Source organism: Falco biarmicus, chromosome 11 (genome assembly GCF_023638135.1).
Source record: "Falco biarmicus isolate bFalBia1 chromosome 11, bFalBia1.pri, whole genome shotgun sequence".
Classification (NCBI taxonomy): domain Eukaryota; kingdom Metazoa; phylum Chordata; class Aves; order Falconiformes; family Falconidae; genus Falco; species Falco biarmicus.
In genome coordinates this window covers 19820536-19836903 of record NC_079298.1, presented here as the reverse complement: position 1 = coordinate 19836903, position 16368 = coordinate 19820536, and the positions used below count along the sequence as shown (strand labels likewise).

Below are 16368 nucleotides of genomic sequence, written 5' to 3'. Positions count from 1 at the left end.
GTGTCTTTCTGGTGGATAAATTGTTAAACTTCCTTGTATGTTTTTATGACCTGAAATCTTTCAGATGCTGCAGATAATCTTTATTAGTGGGATGATGTTTCTTTCTCTGAACACTTTGACTGGACAGATTGCACATATGCTCTAGCATTACCAAAGGCCAGGTGAATCCTGAAGGGCTGTAAGCAAGGGTAACTCAACCTCTGAAGGTTATCCAGAGATTTAAGCTACATGAAAACTATACTTGTCAGAAATACCTACTCTTTACAGACAGGGGCTCTTCTTTTTCTTGCACATAATTGTAGGGCCACAGTTTCAAAGGTACATTTAATAGACTTCTTTTTGTGTACAAAAAACCTTTGCCCCTTAATACACAGTGGCACATTGGTTGGTCTGGATAGCTAACATTTGCATGCATAGGCAGTAGATTCTGTCATTTATGCATGTAGATAATAGAATTTACATGCAAAAAATTCATTTGGACTCAGCCTGAGAACAGATTGGGAGGACAGGTATTTAAGGTTTGAGGGACAGATTCACAGTAGGAGACTGCTGGGGTAAATGATGGTTGAGTCTGGAATATTGAAATAGGGATGCTAAAGGAAGGATGAAGACAGTGCTCATCTGTGTTCGAGTTGTGCTGAAAGCAAAAAGTTTAAATGCAAAGAGCAAGGCAAGAATGATATCAAAGGTCACCTTTCATTGTGGAGAGAACTCTTAACTTGAAACATGAAATTTTCTTTTCTGAAATATGTTTTTGCCCTATGGTCTCTGTCCAGTGGTGGCCTTTAATCCGTCTTTCATGAAATTTCAGTCAGAGCCTTGTACTTTATGTCACTGATAGCAAGTCATTTAGCAGAGATTGTAGACATTTAAGGGTCAGTCCTTCAACTCAGGTGAGTTTTTTAGGCCCACTGAAGTAAATGAAGCAACGGTGGTTTTCTGCCAGCTGAGAAAATGTGCTTGAATATTTAGATTATTTCAAAATTACTATTTGTAGAGTATCCCTCAATTTGATCTTGGTCAGCGAAGAATAACATTCTGACTCTGAAGTTCAGGTACATCTTTTTTAGTGTAAGAGGAAGCTAGTATCCGGATCAAAATGTTGCTGTTTGGGACCGCAACTAAACAAAGCTTGTCACTCATACCAGGACCACATCACAGAAGAAGGTATTGTCTGGGATCGGACTACGAAAAGCCTTTTACATTTTAATATCACAGTGGTCACTCAGCCCAGCCCAAACCCACTCTTTGCTCAAATAAGATTTCACTAAAATTAATATGAATGCTATCAAAGTCAATACAATGTTTTTCTGAGCAAAGAGAAAATTCTTGTGGCTCTGTTTCGATGCACTGACTACCTAATATCAAGGCCTCTGCAGCAATGCACTTAAACACAACTGGGTGAAATATGGAGAGAGCAGAAGTCTTAATTTCAAATTTCTCAGGTTTGTCAGATTATGTTATATAGTATGAGACTGTTCTGTGAAAGCTGAGGCCACAGGAGTCCCATTACAACTTCCTGGGCTAGATCCTTGGGTGATGTAAATTGGTGTAGTGCTACTAGAGTAAGTGAAACTGTTGATTTCTGTAGCTCAGGATTTAGCCCACTAGGTCTGAGATAGCTATAAAACTGCACTGTGCACTTTGAAAGTTGTACCCTATAAATGCTTCCTCAGTGCAGTTTTTTATAGTGTCTATAGGAAATCCACTTTGTGGCTTAAAAACATTAACTAACCAAGGTCAACTTTCTGTCATTCTCACACCATAACTGTTAATACTAATAAGTGGGGATTTAAGTGTACTGTCTCTTAGTGTATTTGGTCTTTTTTTCGCTTTTTAGTTTGTCATTCTGAGCTATTTGTTATCTTGGACCACTTTTTACAAGTACACAAACATAAAGGGAGTATCACTAGCAGGGACCTGTGTAGTAGAGGAGTATTCTCTGTCAATGCATGTGTGTACTTGCACATAAGTGCTAGATATGTATATGCATGCACACAAAGTTTGTATTCTGTAAGTGTCCTGAAGCATCCACATTCCTTTTTCACTTGGTAGCTAATGAAATGACATTTTTGCAAGAAAGCGTTATGTCTCATAGTGTTAGCCATCCCAGTGTCTAGACTGAACTCCATTGCACTCATTGACTGTGCCAGTGACTTGGCATTAAGAGTTGAGGTTGTTTTCCTGAGAGACAGTCATTTGAAAGTGTTTTACAACAATTACCTTGTAAGTAGATTTGTTTCTGCAAGAGGAAGAAAATCATACTGAGTCACAGAAACAGGTATCCATGTGCTTTTCCATAAGTATACAGTAGCTTGTATTTTGTTAAATGCAAGGATAATATAGGAGAATCTGGTTTTTCAGTTGCACAAACCATTCAAAAGAGATTTGTAATCAAATGGCTTCTAGCAATCTTCATTTTAATATTTCATGGTCATCTTTGGGGTGGGAGGGAAACCCCAACTCCCCAACTTCTTTGCCCTGTTAATCTTTTACTTGACAGATGTCAAATAAAATGTACTGATGGTTCTTTGTGTGAGGCAACATATCTCTAAAAAAATTATGTAAGTTTCATCAATACTTTCAAGATACTTAATGGCTTTCTGGATAGGGAGCTGCAGAACCCATCTACATCTGTATGTTTACTGAGTGTAGCTAGTGAATGCAGTGTATATTTTTCTTCATTGTGTCAAATTTTTGAACTTCTCCTTAGTAAGAATGAGTAGAAAGAAAAGAAATCATTAAAATATCAGAAGAACTTCTTATTAAGGTGTAGACTGTATAGCAAGACTGACCACAGTTGTTACCCTACTAACTCCTAATGTAAACTAGGATTCTGTAGCTAATTGATTTTGCAGCATGGCAGCCAAACTGACAAAAGAAAAGAAAATCTGGATCAGATTGGATTCACTTAAAAAGCAACTCACTTAAATCAAAGTACTGAAACCATTTAATTTACTCTTTGCAGAATTAACTGTTTGATGTCAGGTGCTGGTAAAGGAAAGAAATGGAGTTAAAGAGTAAGTTAATGAAGATGAACAAATAATGGTCCTGTGTTTTGAGTTCCCAGCTGAGATGTGAATGAGCTGAATGCAGGTTACTGGTATGTGTATGTCCTGCTGCACCAGTCCTCGGCCTCTGAAGCCATGTGTCCTGCAGTGCTGAAACACTGGCTGCCACCTCTTGTATGCCCGTGCCAGTACTGCTGGCTGGGAGATGGCGTTGCCATGAACTGGAATGCACTGATATGCATGAACTGCATGAATTTAAATGATCTGAGTTAAGGAGGCTGCTTTTACTGGGGATGGAGTGAGGTCACTTCTCTTTTTAACCCAAATAGTTCCTGTGACATGGTTGGTACTACAGACCTGCAAAATGAAGAACGGGTACCTGGGACTGTATCATTAATTAGTCCTCTTTTCATGGAGAATCTACTAGAACAGGGATTCAAAGCACCTTCTCCCAGGAGCAGGTTGTTATCCGGTGGTTGGGACATTCCTTTCAGAGGCTGCAGGGTCTGTTTCAGACTTCAGCTATGAATTAGGCTGTGAGTAGATTTGAACTTGAGTGTCTTGAGAGAAACCAAGGACAACAATAGCAGCTTCACACTGTGTCATGCCTCAGCTCCAGTGAGTAATGCTAAATTGCTTGCATTGTCACAACCACGTGCTTCCCCTGGTGATCCTAATGGGTCCCTGCAGATCTGGTGGTGATCGCAACACTGGCTGCCTATGTTTTGTAAGATTGTTTCAAGATATCATGGAAAACATCCAGAACCCAGAGTGATGTTTTCTTTGGGGCCCCAGACCATAGAATGTTTAATTACTGATGCCATTACTAAAAATAGCCATAGGAAAAGGCAGTTTAATCTTTTAGAGAAATGTTTGGGGAATGGGGGTTACGGCAACTTGTTTTACAGAATAATTTCCCTATAGGTTAGAATCTATATAATTATAGTAAAATTATAAAAAAAAGATTTGTCTGCCCTTGTGTACTTTTGTATTCAGACAGTGGGCACATTGTACCCTTATTAAATGGGCGTTGGTGTTCCTGACTTCTTGTATATTTTTCTTAGCCCTTTCACTTCATACACTAATCTTCAGCTAACTTGTAAAGTTTTGATTGGGTGTTTGATGCCAGTTTCAGAGGTGATGTGTAGTTTGGATTTCCTTGCATTGGCTCAGACATAACGAACCCAAATTATAGCTAGTGGGATTTGTAAGCATATTGCAAACTGGGTAAGAATCTAAGCCAATAAACATAAGGGAGTCCAGAAGATAATCTTGAATACAGTGTATATTGAGGGCATACTCTACATTACCTTTGATGACTCCTAAACTCTGCTGAACATTTGAGTTAGAGTCACAATGACCACTAGATTTTTATTCCTCTTCCCTATTGAAGCTCAAATATTAGTCTTGGGACACCTTTTCAAATTGACTTGCCCATCTATACTTTAAATTACAGAGCTAGTAGCAATAATTAGATTTTTACGTTCCTGAATATGGATGTATGTGTCAGAAGACTCAAGAATGTCAGGCAAATGAATTTTCAAAATGAGCCAACAACAAAAGAAGTGGAAGTAGCCCTACTGACCCTGTAACATGTATCCACATCTCTAAAAGTTTTTTGAGAACTTGGAAATTCGAACAGCAACTAAAAAGCACTGTGTATCCCCCGGCAGCCTTAATTTGCATGATCAGCACTTGCTCAGCAGAGTACCATAGGTATTGGAGACCTTGGTATATTAAATGGGTCACATTTAACTGTCCTTGAACAATTTCTCCTCTGTATTAAACATAAACAAGCTTTTTGTCATATTCAGCATCACTGTTTCTCTTTTCTCCACACTTTCTTTGATACAGGGTAATTTTTCTATAGGAAATTTTAGAGGGCCGTAGTGAGTACGTTATGCCACTTTCCTCCCATAGTGTTGTTTAAAAAATCTGTACTTCTCTCATAATTTTCCTTGGGTTTTGTTTTGGTTTGGTTTGGTTTTTTCCCCTGACAGTTGGATAATTCCATCTAAGCAAAAATTAAAATTAAAAAAAGTTGGGTTTTATACCTGAGGATTGTAGGACAAAGTACACAGTCTCTTTTAGTTTTCTAAATAGCCTTTGGAGACTGTTGAATCTCTTGTCATGTAGATACCCTGTCATGTAAATCCACTGCCCACTGATCAAGCCGTCTGTTGGTAACCAGAAAGAAGACGCAAGAGACCACTGGTTTTCAGAAGGTACAGAAGAAACTGGTAGCAGAGTTCAAATGTAAATTGAGATAGATAGCAGGAAAATGTTCTTCTCTCTTTCACAATAAAGTCCAAACAAGTCCTTCTTTCACACCCTTTGGTGTTTTCATGTGATGTGTTAAATGAAAGGTTTTTCCTTCATGTTACAGAAGATACCTTTCTGTCCATTGAAATTCTTTTTTTTTTTTTTTTCCAATAGCATCCAGGAAACCTTTCCCAAAAGCTAGTGAGTGGTTTTATGCCCTGAATAGTTTTGAACAGAACTCCTTGAAGTCACTGTATCCGATGCCAAAATGTAAGAACATGCATTCAGTGAAGTGAAAGAAGAGGAGGAGAGTGGGGAAAAAAACTTTTAAGTTACTATACCCAAAGAAAGCTTTAAACAGTGTTGGTTTTAAGCATGCCACTAGCTTTGATTAATTAGCTTGCTGTTAAAACTATTGTACATTAATGTCTGAAAGAAAGGGACTGTAATTAAATTGTAAATTCTATTTGTTGTGCATCTCTGTTTCACAGATTTGTAAGTCTACAGTCCTGCACATGCAAAAATTCCCTATTTAGATCACCCATTTCCAAAATCCCATATATTGTGAAAGCTTGGATATCAAAATTGAACATTACTTTCTGTGAAATATGGGGGTGATATGTCAGCAAAATAACCAGGTTTCTTCAGGATTATTTGAAATTTGGCCCATTTCGTGTGAAAATCTAAACACATGAAAAGATTCAATCCTAGGGGAACTGAACACTCCTAATATATATGGGACCTAAAGAACTCTGAAGGTAAGACCTTGAATTTCAGTGGCTGAGTTTGAAATAGCTTCTTTTTGAAAAAACATTCATTCTTACTGTTAACATTTTTTTCCTATTAAGAAAAAAAGAAAAGCCTCAGCAATATTCACGTTCTTGAATAAAGGGTTCATAGAACACTTTTACTGACAGATTGCCTTTAAGGACTTCTTTGAATACATTACCTCAACAGTATTCTTAAATTTGACTGTCTTAAAACAGTCAAATAAGTTGGATAACTCCCTTCAATGTGTTTTCAATTGCAGATCATGGCACTTTCAGCCAACAATTTTGAGGAGATAACTTTTAATTACAATAATAAGAAACACATGGACAACGATTGATGCAAACCTGATGTGTTCTTCTACTTTATTAATCTTTCTAATTAGAGGCAAAAGAATGCTTTATCTGTTGAGATGAGTTGTAATGTTCTGTTGCGCTTTTGTGACTTAAAATACAAAAGGTGAGAGGAACTTGCACAGTTCTCCTCCAGCTTTGCTTACTTCCAGCTCTGTGTGGTGCCCCATGTGGCACTATACTGTTGAGGTTATGATACTTTTCTATTAGTTTTAGTTTAGTTCTACAAACTTCTTATAAGCATAGTTTACAGACTCAGAGGGCAAGGAAAGGAGAGACAATTTAACACCACCAGATGTCAGACCAGTTGCTTGCCAAAGGGTAGGATGTATGAGATGTTGAGAAAGACCCGTGAGATGTCTTGTTCTTTAACTCTCCTTAGCTTTTAGGAGCTGAGAGAGTTTAGTATGTCTTGGGCCTGCTGTGACTGTGGTTTGAATAGCTGTAGTTTAGGGTGGTGTGAAAAGACACAAACAGGATGATGTTGATTTAGATGCTAATGCAGGTCTTTGAAACAGATACTGTGAATCCTTTACCTGAACTGGTTTAATGGATTCACTTGTCTTGAGCATACAGAAGGTTAAATCCAGTTCCCTCTGTAGCTGAGATACTTTGCAAACTTACAGGTAAGGCTTAGCTTTCACACATTTGCCTGGAGTTTTTTGTCTTGCAAGCACTCTGAGTAAGGTTAATGGCCGTGATGGAAAAACAGCACAGAGGCTTTTCCCACTTTCTATTGTGATCTATTCTTTCATAGTATATAGTGCCAATAGTGTACCAAGTGAGTTACTAACGAGTAAAGGCAAGGTCTCTGCTCTAGAAGGTTCATATTCTACCTAAAAACATGACATCTCAGGGCTTTATAGTGAGGCATGAAGGCAATGAAATTTCTGGACAGAAAGGGAACAGAAAACCTAAGCCACGTCAAAGGCAAAGACAGTTTGTGATACCTGGATTTTGTGGTTCAGATGAGAAACCTGTAAATTAACCTAAATCAGCACAGGAATTAATGGAACTTCACAAAATATTCAGCAAACTAACAGGCAAAGAACAACACATGCTTTCAGAGACCTGAAGTTGTGTAAGCTTCCTGCACTGCTTTAGCAATAGCATATATATGACATGGATTCCAGCCAGTGTTGTGGCTCGGTAGTCTGTGCTAGCATGTTAGGATGCTGACTTTGGGCCTGATCCAAACGTCTTTGAAGTCAGTGGAAGACTTTGAACTTCAGTTAGTGAGCTGTGGAGGTCTCTTGAGGTGCTTTCTTGTGCCAGCCAATTTAGAAATTTCAGTGGGAACAGTGGAGAAATTCAGTTTCCTGTATCAACTGAAAGAAGGGAAAGGGAATTTAACTTTTTTATTCAAGAAAAATTTGCCAAAAGATCTTTGTGTCTGTCACCACATGAGAAAATGGGCTGGGTTTGGGACAGGGGATTGTAGTGGAGAGAGAAAAGCGGTTTGAGTGGCCTCACTTTGTGACTCTATTTGTGTGGTAGAAGTGGGTGTGCAGCTCATCATTGATGTAAATGTTTAGTCAGATACGGTCTGGTCTAAAGCCATTCCAGACAACCTGCAAGTAGAGCCACTAGCCCTCAGTGTCATTCAGACTGTGACCTTATCTGCAAATCAGTTCCCTATGGTTGCTTAAGTGGTGATACTTGTAGCAAGAGAACTAGAAAAGTTAGGCTAAAAAAAAAAAATTAAAATAAAAATAATTGGGTTTGCATTACGTTTATTGACAAAATGGTTGTTTTAGCCAAGCCCATTCATCCGTCCCTCAGTCTGGACACAGTAACTCTCCAGAACCACTCTAATGTAACAAGAGTGACACCGGGGAGTTGAAGTGCTCAGAAAGCCTGCATTTGTTTCAATCTGTCACACTCAGCATGAGGATGTATGGTGAAAGCATGGAGGGGATATTGCAGTTTGGGATTCCTAGAAGGGTGCCCTGGCATATATTCCTACACACATGTTTGTCATATCTAAATTATTGAGCAATTGAATTTAGCAATAATGACCATAAATTAACCATCTGTCAAAGATAAGGAATGTCTGCTTTAACCCTCAGGCTGCCACACATGCCTTTATATGGTGCCCACAGCATTCATTCCTTTGGTTGACAAAGTGGAAGCGTGGCAGCAGACCAAAAGTTAACATGGGGCGGGGGGTTACATTCCCTTCCACTTTCTGAGAAATTACTATTCTTTTGCTCATTTGTTTCAGCCAAAGTCTAGCAATATCAGAGTTGTTTCTGCAGATTGTTTTGATTTTGAAAAAGAATGACTGCTTTATGCTGCAAATACATTTCAGCTTTAAAGAATCAGGATCTTTTTTAATTATCTTTAATGTTACCTGGGAAGAGATGTACATGGCATAGAAGACTTACAACTGGAAACTATTGGATTTTTTTACTTAAATTGTCCTCCATCCTCCACTTCAATACATCATCTAAATGAGGCAGTGTATATCTTTAAAAATGTAGTACAACTGTATCTTCAAAGAGTTCAGAGATCATTTGCCAAACTTACTTCCTTGCTGTGTACTTCACCCATAAAAACAAGATTGAATCTTCAACATGCAGAGCAAAGCTTATAGAGGAATAAATGTAACAACTCATTTAGAAAGTTAGCAGGCTAGCTGATGGACATTTACATGGTGGGAATTTTTGGGGTTGTTTTTTTACCTGCTTGGACTGAACTTGCCTCCTCACATCTATTTTCTAAGATCTATTCCTACACAGATTACTAGCCTCTATTATTAGATTTTTCTATGAAGACTAGTTAAAAATTCTAACGATATTCCTGTTAATTCTGTTTTGAGCACTGACTGGATCATCATAGGTGGCTGTAACTGCTTAGACCCGATTTTTTTTAAAAAATATAGTAATGTTTTGGGAGAAAATTTTCAACAAAACCTGTCCATCCATTTGCTGAGACTGTTGTGGCAGTCTTCACAAAGGCATTTGATTTCAGTAGTCTGGGAAATGAGTGTCTGTAGCATCTTGAGAAATGCAACTTGTCCAAGTATACTTTGGTTTGGGGGTGGGTTTTTGTTGTTTTTTTGGTGTGGTTTTTTTTCATGTAAAACTGAGCTGCTTTCCCTGCGCCATTCTCCTTTTCAATCCTTTCTGATGGTCTTAACTTCTAACTGGTCCACTTTGACCTTATAACTTGTAGAAATATCCATATGGAAAACATCAGAATGCTTAATGACTTTCATGATTTCTTTGGGAGGGGAAGAGGGAGCAGGGGAAATAAAGTTAATTCATCTTACAGCAAGCTCATTGGTATACCTAAAGTGGTCAGTCTTCTCACCTGTCTCTTACAGTAGCTGAACAGAGTCACAAAGGCTGCCTCTTTGCTGCTTGGGATTTAAAAGCTGATGGTACTGAGAAGAAACTTCCTCATCCTTTACCATGGGCTGTGAAAAGCTAAGTAGCTGGCTGCTACTGGTTTTACCAGCTTGGATAGTGCCTGTAAATCTCTTGCTCTGTGCATCATCTTTGGAAGAATCATCCACTGTCTGGAGCAGTTTCAAGGTCCCTTTTGCACAACTTGGGCTACAGGGCTAAGGATCTAGCCCAAGCAGCTAGCAATGACTTGCAGTACTTTCTTGTCCCACAATGAGAGATTGTAAATGTGCTGTCATGCACATCTTGCTGTCTTCTCAATGGCTATCTAGAACTTCCTCGGGTTCAGATCAGGCTTTCTCCATTTCTGCTTGGTAGAACTGTTTTGCTACTAGTACCTGAAAAAAGTCCTGAAATGGAAAGAAATACAGGCAATGCAAAAAGAAATACAGCTTTTTAATATCAGCTGAAGTGATCACAGGGTGTGGGGTATGTTTTTAAAAGATATCCGTCATTTGCTTCCTGAAGAGTCACGTTCCATGAATGGTTAATTTGGCTGGACTGTGTCTTATGTTTCAACAATAGTTCATGCTAACATACAAGTATGTAGCTTTGTCTTGAAAAATATTCTACAATGCAGTCTCTTAAACAGTCTTTATCTTGCAGTTTTAGCTTCCCACCCTGCCCCGTACCCCCCTTGAAATGTAGGTGGTCACCCAAAGTAAACAGAATTCCTTGTACTCCCTCCACATCTGCTATGTGTTATCTGGCACTCACCTCTGACCCTGATATTCATCATAAGAATAAGAATTGCATCCTATTCAGCTGGTTGCATGCACTTTAACTCCAGTGATCGCTGGCTGTTGAAATAGCATGTGCTGGGAACAGAAATTGCTGAGACAGCATCAGGGTGTTCAGACTGGACTGTTCCACTTTCCCGTACACTTTTGGATAATAAACAGAATGTTAGAGATAAGCAGGTCAGCACAGTATACTGGTAGACAGACTTTGGTATAATTTAGGATTATACTTCCTAGTAAATGCAATGAAACAAGTTCGATACTGACTCCTAATGAGAAGGATTTTTGAAAACAGACTAGTTCTCTTCCCTAGCTGCTGTATCAAATGACATTATGCATCTGTATAGAGAAACAGTATCCTTCTGTATGGAAACAGTAAGTTTGAAAGTATGTTTGTGTTGCAAACAGCAATTAGTGATCCTCTGACTTTGGTTTAATAACACCATCCTCCATGACCTAGTGGTATCATTCAAGGAACTAAGTAATTTCTGTTGTAAGAGTTTTAAAATCTGACCTTAAATGTGAGGATCCATATGTTAGGATGAATACAGATCTGGTCTCTGTGACCCCGCTAAATGGAACCCATCTGAAATTTTTGTTTTTCGCAAGGATGAACAGAATTACTTTTTGGACACTGTGGAGGAAGAAATAAAACTGCCAATTTGCTCGCCAAGGGTGGATCGATTAAAACTTTGGGAACTTCCCAGTTGGAACTAGAATCTTCTTTATTTACTGCAGACTTTCTGCTACTTTTCTATCTTCTGTGAGGACAGAGGTGTGAGGGAGGAACCCTCTCCTAATCTTCAAACTCGCGTCTTTGATTGAATTATGATCATAGTCATGCAGTGCTGTCAGTTAAATGTGGCTTTGACCCATAGGATAAACTGCAAAAATCTTATGGGCCTTTAGCTGCCAAGTTTATCTCCCTCTCATCCTCTCCCAACCCCACCTCTCCATCCCCAATTCTTTTTAATTTTAAAAAAATATATTTGGGAACCAACAGTGTTCTGAGACCAATGTGGTTTACCAGCTGCCACTACTGCCCTTTGGTGCTACAAGCTGCATGAGTGATTACTGACAAACAAAACCAAGACCTCCGTGTACCAACGCTTTTGGGCAATCTCAAAGTCATCCCAGCAAAAGCTGTTCTTGCAAGGGCACTTCTACTCAGAGGGTCATCATATGGGTTACAAGCATCTAGTAATGCTCAGTGATACATACAGATTATTAGTATGTGAATTGATTTTTTTTCCTTTAAATTGCTGCTTCACTTGCCAAGTTTGTTTCCTTGAACATGTCTGTATTTATATTTAGCAAAATTAACAAGGGATGAAATAGGTGCTGAGGATGTTAATTATGTAATTATATGAGCAAAGATGTACCATGTAATGGGCAGAGAAGAAAAATGACGGACCTTACATGAAGAAATTAAATCCCATGTTAGGTTTTTGATTAAAGTCCTCATCTTTACTGTGTTGCCAGTGGTCAATGGTGACCTCAAATGCAAAGGTGAAGGGGTTTATTTCTTGTTTGCATTTATTAAAGTATGCACATATGCATCTGATATATGTTCACATTAGTTAATTTTTTTTTACCAGCAGATTAAAATATGGGAGGCAGGATTCTCATTCAGGAAATCATCTGTTTGAAAAAGACTGTAAAGTGAAATGAAAAGGATTGTATGAACTTTAGTAGTATCTAAGTGGTTTCAGTTTGCACATTGTTAAAAGTCATGCAGTGTCCTTTGCCCTTTTCATCTTGTTTATTTTAATAAAGAAGACCAGTTAGTTTGAAAGGTATCAGAGTTCTCAGTACCAGAATTGACTACTGATCACCCTATCACTTCACAATTCTTTATATGTCAGGAACGCTTGAAAGTATATGCACATGTTTGTGGGGATTTTTTCTTTTCCTCCGGAGAGATTCAATTATTTATGCTAGAATTCTTCTTATTGTGAGTTATTTTTATAATTGAATCAAAACTGTGTAGGCTGATACAGCCCCAAGTTACCTTTGTGATCTGAAAAAGCCTCAGAATGGCCAAATAGAATAACTTTGTCACTTGTTTGTCATACCAGTTTTGACAGTGGGTCATTCCATAGATGTCTAAAATGATCTTTAGCTGCATTTTATGAAGCAAGAACTGTAATCCAATAACAATTTTCTGGCTAAGTGCTTCTCAGTTGCCACTGGGGACTAACTGCATCACTGTTGCTGCTCTTAAAATGAGCTTAAGCTAAAAGGACACAAATTTCATATTTCTTTCCTTATTTTCTTGAGAGTAATCTAAGAAAATAATATTTTAAATAATTGCATTCTGGTTCCTGAGGGACATCAGCATAATTGCATTGAGGATACCTTTATTTTTTTATGCATTTATTTATTAACAAAGAAGTACATTCCATCTGTAAACCAAACGGTTGGTCCAGCGGCACAAAACAATAAAGAAATGAAGCCTCTAGTTCATTAAATTGGAATATAGGGATTGAATTACTAATTTATGTTGGTTTAAATTTCATGTTATAAATTACAGGATTCTAAGATGTAAGGGAAAAATGTTCCCCATGATGCAGACTACCTACAGTTCCAGCCACAAAGATTTATATAAGACTCATTGGAGATGAAGGAAGGAGAGGTACTGAAGACAGACTGGCATGGTTCATCTGGTACATCGGTGGGCATGTCACAGAAGGCACAACTTAAAAAAAGAAATCAAAACACCACAAAACAAATGAGAAAAACCCAAACCCTTATTTAAACTGAGGATACTGGGCGCTGGGTGTACTTTTAAATATGGATAGTTTGAAATGCAGGTTTCTGAAACTCCACAACATGAAGGTCAGGTAACAGAAGAAATGAACAGTGATAAAGAGAGATGCTTCATAAACCTTAAGTGGTTTCATTTCATTCCTGTGTTACCTCTTCTGTCATCCACCCTAGTGTTTTATTCAGTGTAATCTTGTGTTCAAAACTTTCTTGTGAATTTAAATCTGCTATTAAGTTCACTGTATTCTGATCATTTTAGTTTGATTTCTGTGTATAACAGTCTCTGGAGTGGCCTGTAGAAGCAAATATAAAACCCATATAAGACAATATGTTCTTTTCAGAGTTATTATGTTGACTGGATTCCTACTATTGGGACCTGGTCCTCCGATTCCGGAGATGAAATCTTAACTGGCTCGTATTTCAGCCTTCAAGACCACGGGCAAGTCACTTTCTGAGAACAGCATGTGCCTCAGTGTTACACTTCTTCAAAAGTTGAGTTCATTTCCTTCTTGAGTAACATGAAGTGTTCCAGAAAGACTGCTGTCAGACTTTTCTGGATAAATATTAGCTAATCTTTCCCTTTCTTACATGAACTTGATAATTAATCTATGCCACCTGAATGGCAATCTGTCATGAATGTTCAGGAATTGACAGCTAATTTAATGAATCTTGAGAAGATGTGATGTTTCCAGCATTTCTGTAATGGAGCCACACTTACTATGAACTTAAACCACTTCCCCTCTTCATTCGAGCTTTCTCCTCATCCTCTGTGGGCTTTTGTTTGGAAACCAATTAAGCACAGCAGGGTATTTTAGTTTTGCCTGTATTCTGTGCCACATCTCACATTTTACAGGGTTTTAAGGAAGTCACTACAGTAAGTATTTAAATATATCTATGAAATAGCATGTGACATGCTTGTTTCACAGTCTTTCTCAGGCGGAAGTTACAGTTATGATGGGGGTGTTTGCCTGCTAGAAGTGTAGTCTTTGTCAAAAACTTACTCAGTTATTTGATCATTTATGTACTTTGAACCACCATTAATTCTGACACACAAAATAAAAGATCAAGGTTTCTCCAGCACTTGTTTCATGGGAAGGGAGATTTCAGTCTCTTCTGACCATTAGAAGTGGCCTGCTCCACCCCATCTCACAGTCAGATGAAGGCTACAAGCCCTCAAGCGAGTCAGCAAGAATTGAGGCACTTTCATGAGCACCAGCTCTCTGCTCAGAACAAGGACAACTTTGATCAGGTTCCTCAGGGCTGGTCCTGTCAAGGTTTGGCCATCTCCAGGGGCAGGGATTGCACAATCTCTCTGACCTACCTGTTAGTGTTTTACTATCCTAATGGTGATTTCTTTTCTTTTTTTTTTTTCTTCCTTTTAACAATATTTACTTGTTTTAACTTGGTGTCCATTATCTCTCATCCTGTCACTTGTGCACCTCTCAGAAGAATATGGCACTCTCTCTCAGTAGTTGAAGATTACTTCCGACTGTGTTTGAGACTGGCTGCAGTTGCCCTTGTTTTGATGAACCTTCTTTGTCTTGCAGAGCTTCAGAATTTTCAAGAATAGTATTCTGCCTTTAGTAGTTCCTTGGACCTTATTTTTTGCATTTTGTTGAACGTCATCTAAGATTGATTGACGGGGCTAAACAATATTTTTGTGTAAGAATCAGAGTTTCTATTTCAAGGACTGCAATGTGGGCATATTTGGGATCTGTAAGGTGTGTAATTTGGATTTGATAATCATATTCTCAAAAGCTGCTTTATGAAGGACTATCATGCCTTTGTAGGTCATACTTTTGCTACAAAAACTCATGACAGTTTGAGTGCATTATCTCACTAAAGCTACGTGTATTTTGCTTGAGGCAATGGCTAAACACCATAAACCTTGATTGTTTCCAAAGGTTCAGAGAGGCCCAGAGGTCCTGAGCTCTAGTTCATGCTGATTGACCATAATGTATTTGAAGCTTATCTTTCTATACCTCATTGACTTGGAGTATGTAAGTGTTTGCATAGTACGAAAACGGTAAATGGAAGAATGGTGCCAATTACCAAATATGAACCAGGTTTCAGAGTGATAAGACATTCACTTTCCTTACAGATCTGGCCTTGCGATTTCTTAATCCTGCCAGGAGGATGATAGTAGGAGGTTTTATGTATACTTGGCTGAACAAAATAATCTTTAAATAAGTTTAATTAATAACTGTTGGTTTTGTTGTTTGTGTTTTTTTCCCAGTGTTCTCAGATGAGAGATAATCTGAGCAGCAAAGTATTTACAGCACAGGTAAGTCACACAACTGATTATATTCAAATTTTTTTACTAAAGTATTGAATTTATTGATGTGAAATTGACAACCTGCAGATTAGCAAAGCAAGGTCTAGATAGTACTCTAGAAGTACTAGCAAAATGACAGATACAGAGTTGGAGAATACAGCACACAGCTGTAAGTCATTCTAATGCTGACAGACCACTTCCAAGGCATAAAATTGTATTAGAGGAATAAGTCATTTTCCTGTATCGGCTCTCTCTTGAATCTCTTCATTGAAACACTAGCTTCCAGATCCGTAAGTCATTCTTACATGCCAGAGACAGTTCAACCTGTTGTTTCCTCACCTACAGTTTGTGAATTCCCTTCTGTTTTCTGTGGGTGTGTACACCCCTGCCTTCTCTGGTCAGCTGTCTCCTGCCATAGAGAAGTGTAAATGGTGTTCTCTTCCCCTGCCTTCAGAACAAATAAGAGGGTGAATTTACTCTGTTATTTTAAGGGGGAATTTCTTACAATTTGAGAGTAATGAGATTAATTACTTGAAAAGTAAAGGAAAGTGTTTGCATATCTCTTTACTGTGCAATAGATGCTATTTTTCTGAAGTAAATTACTGAAATGTATACTACAGAGGTGTGTGTGAAGAAATAGGTAGCTGATCATATTAGAAGTTTGAGTTTATATGAAACAACGTGAGTTGATAGACAAATATGGCTTGAGATTTTTGTCTAACTCTCGCTAGTTCTGGCCAACAGCATATTATCAGATTAGGAGTATTTTACCATCAGAATAAA

At 38.2% G+C, this 16368-nt stretch overlaps 1 long non-coding RNA gene across 4 annotated transcripts in view; it reads left to right on the top strand.

The window, feature by feature from the left end:
* The window catches only part of LOC130156777 (uncharacterized), a 520457-nt gene that overhangs the window by 334331 nt on the left and 169758 nt on the right, over positions 1-16368 (top strand). For all 4 annotated transcript variants that reach the window (XR_008824606.1, XR_008824605.1, XR_008824603.1 and 1 more), the window contains one exon: positions 15547-15594. This is a non-coding gene — a long non-coding RNA (uncharacterized LOC130156777). The remainder of the gene's footprint in view (positions 1-15546; positions 15595-16368) is intronic.